We start from the raw sequence: 3,810 nt of genomic DNA, 5'->3' as shown, positions 1-3,810 counted from the left end.
TAAGGCATTATGTTCTATCTTAATTTTATTTTGTAGTTGTTGCACGATGTTCGATAAGTAGTGGAGGGAAAGAAAATGCCACTACTTATTCTAAAACTATATTTTTTCCCATCACGACAAGGTACAACTGAAAATAAGATACAACACGACAAGGTACAACTGAAAATAAGATACATCGTACAATTTAAATAAAGCTACATTTAACTACTGAAATAAAGCTACATTAAACTGCAGAAATAAAGATACAAATGATTGCGAAATTTAAAATACTACCACAGGAATCTACTGAGTCCAACGTGGATATTTTCCTTTTCCATCGCCAGCTTCTTCTGCTGCCTTGGCCTGACGAGCCCTTTCTTTCTTTCTCTGCCTCTCCGCCTCACGAGCCTCCTTTCGCTGTCGTTCCTGCTCCTCCATGCGATGAGCCTCTTCCCTATTTTTTTCCTAAATCCTGAAAAAACCGGTGTTGCTCCGCATAGTATTCTTTTAACTCTCTCTCTTGCTCTGCTTTCTCCTCAGCTTCCGCCTTCTCGCGTCGCTCTTCTGCATAGAAACTATTCCACGCACAGCGACTTCTTTCATGAATCTCAGTCACTGCCCAAGCCATCATCTCCGTGTCAATCCAATGATAGTACATGCACAGAGGCGGAGGAGACTACAACAAGAAACCAGAATGTTATTAAAGAATCTATCAAAATACCAACAATATCTATTTGTGATGGTTAAAGCATACCGGAGGCTTGTCGTACTCTGAAATAGCTATGGGTGGATCTTCCTCATAATTGGCGCACATGAAAAACTTCATGCCCAACCAATCTGAAAAATCCGTAACCTCCTTCACCTTGCAAAGATCGCCACACCAACACCGCAGGACTGCCACCCCCGGAGGCAAACTTGCATTCTTCATTTTCCTCGGCCTAATGCTTTGATCCGAGCAAGGCAAACTCATACCGACTGAAAATATGTGTTACACACTTTGCGCAGTGCCGATTTCGAGGATGGCTGGACGAGAGCCTCGGTGTCTCCTTTTATAAGCTCAGACGATAAATGATGGCTAGAAAATTAAGCGGGGATATTTAGGATGCCTGTAGTGTCGACACAACAGCTTCCCGCAGCATCGGATTCCCAGTGCCATCGCATCCGCTGAGGCAAAAGAAGCAAAGGCAGGACTGATTCCCGGGCGAAAGAACCAAAAGCGTCCATATTCCCGCGCGTCGGAGTCACCGCCGTCAGTGTCGCTGTCGCGCCTCGGAATCAGCGCCGTTTGCGCACTGTTGCGCGTGCAGAAGCACAACACATGCCGCCTCGGCTGGTGGCGGTGTGGCCCACCTGCTGGGCCCGCGTGCAGCAGGCCGTGTCGGCCGGGGAGCGACAGCGGCAGCGGCGGCCGCCTCACCCGGTGGCAGCCGGGCCCACCTGGCGCGGCCCGTTCCGTCGCGGCACGCTGCACTGTGCAGAAGCCGTTGTGCCCCGCGCGGCCGCCTCCTGCGGTGGCGGCTGGGCCCACCGCCTCATGGTGTGGCGGCAGGTGACACGTGTCGCCTGCCGCGCCTGCCGCCATTTGTGAGAGGGTCTCTTTTGTTAATTTCGTCCGCAGGAGGTCTCTTTTGGCAATTCCAGTGGGCAGAGGGTCTCTTTCGACAAAAAATCCGCGGCACAGCGCTGCCTCGTTGGGGTGCACGGGGGTAGGCCGTTGCGTGCGAGGAGGCGGCTATCGTAGATGGGCGAGGAAGCTGCCGGCGAAACCGAGAGGAAAAGCCGATGAACGAGCTAGATTCATTAGGCGGCGGCCATGGAGGGATCACAACGACTTTTGGCGGCTACTCACGACCCCGGCGGCGCCCCCCTTCAGCGCTGGCGCGATCCAATAGCCGGCAACCATGGCGGCGGAGATGACGCGGTCGGGCACGGGGGTGATGCGGCAGGCCTGGCGGCTGCTCGCGACCGGCGGCGATGTCGGCCGCGATCCAATAGTCGGCAGCCATGGCGGGGGTTGCAGTGGAGGTGACGCGGTGGGGCATGGGGGTGATGCGGTAGGCCTGCCGCCACCTCCTGCATTCACAGTGATGGCCATCGATGGGCCGATGCCCTCCACCCATTTTTTTTCTTAATTTGTGTTGCGGTTGTGCACCGGAGGAGCTGCTGGTGCTTGAGGAGGTCGAGAACCCGGACCCAGCTCGAGTTCGACCTTCACAGCAGCGCACTTCACAAGCCCCTCGTGCTGGCTAAATCATTTGCATGTAGCACATTGCTCAAGCTCCGTTTCTTCATTTTTTTTCAGTTTATCTCTTCAAATGCCATGCGGTTACCTAGGAATGCACAACACATTTTTAGTGATTCCCATATCAATGAAATTTTGTAGTTTTGCCATGATGTGTTGCCATGGAACTAAATCAATGTTGTGTTTTTGCCATGTGTATTTATGATGTGTTGCCAGGGCAACTAGAAGTTTGTGGGACTAAAAGAATGTTTGTGTTTTTGCCATGTAAATTTATAGATGTGTTTGCCATTGAACTACATGATGTTGTATTTTTGCCATGTAAATTTATAGTTGTTTTTTCTATACAACAAATTTTTCATTTTTTGCCATGGCAAAAATGCAATGTTTGTTTGCCATGTCAAATTTTCATCTCTGTCCTTGTTCATAAACAGTGGCAATTGCTCTATATTATAACATTCATTTGGATTTGCCATGTCCCTTTTTTCTCTACTCTTATAAAAATGTGAGTTGGTGGTGACGGTGTGCATGCCTTCACATCATCTGGACCGTTTGATCTATAACATAGGGCTGAGATGAAAAGTTGCCCCATGCCACTTGCACTTTTGCAAAAACACCCAGAGTTCAGAAAGAATTGTGGAGCAGGGACATCAGAACACAATAGTCTGGATATTCTCCTTTCTTCTTCTCCCGCGAAAGAAACAGACTCTTCGAGAATCTCCCAAATTGCCCGCCGCTGGCCACAGTCGTAGTTGAATTGGGTGAGCCACCCCCTCCTTCCCCCACCCCGCGCGCGCCCTATAGCTTTACTTACATTTGGCAGCAAGCTTTCCCAAGGACCTCTCCTTCTAGATCTGGTCGTGCAGGTTGCCTGAGACAAAGACGACAGTGGTGGCGGCTGCGATGTGCAGGTATGTTCAATGTAGTAAGTATTTCGTTTTTTCTTTGTGGCTATCAAGTTGATTCCCTTTTGTTTAGGCTCTGGTTCTCAACTCCATGAGTCCCTTTCTTCCGTGCTGCCCATGGAGGCTACCAGTAGCAGGAACACCATGAGTCGGCTCAGGCATTGCAGACGCAGATGATTTTTTTCCGGAGGCGAGCTACTCATTCCCGGCAGCGCCCGCGTTAATATGAGTCCCTCTGTAAGTTCTGTGTTTCTCCTACTAGATCAAAGAATGGACTATAGATGTGTATCATATCAGTTTTTTTTGAATAAAAAGGTAGGGTACCATCTACCTTATGCATTCAAAACGGGCAGTGCCCGGATGACCGAGGTCATTTACATGAAGGTGATGTTAACGCTGCGCGGGGGATGCAGCAGGCCATCACCAGACCTTAACATGAAAAGAGGAGTAGGAAGGGAAAGAAAAAGGGAAAAGAGGGAAAGAGAAAGAGAAAGAAGAAGAAGAAGAGGGCACCTGGCATGTGTCTATCCTGAAGTAAGAAGATACGCCCATGCCCGCATGGTGGCCTTGGAGTCGGCATCGCATGCGCGCGTGGTCCACAACGTGAGCAACTCAGCCGCCTCATGGAAGGTTGATAGGTCCATTTTGCATCATGCTTTTATATCGATATTTATTGCATTATGGGCT

General features: G+C 49.9%; 1 pseudogene; it reads right to left on the bottom strand.

Annotated features, from left to right (window-relative positions):
• Positions 1–282: 282 nt before the first annotated feature.
• On the bottom strand, positions 283–949 carry LOC147960646 (uncharacterized; annotated as a pseudogene).
• Positions 950–3,810: the final 2,861 nt, after the last annotated feature.

Source organism: Triticum urartu, chromosome 7A, assembly GCF_056163025.1.
Source record: "Triticum urartu cultivar PI428250 chromosome 7A, HENAU_Tu73, whole genome shotgun sequence".
Lineage (NCBI taxonomy): Eukaryota > Viridiplantae > Streptophyta > Magnoliopsida > Poales > Poaceae > Triticum > Triticum urartu.
The sequence above is the reverse complement of the archived record's forward strand: the minus strand, read 5'-3'. Positions and strand labels throughout refer to the sequence as shown.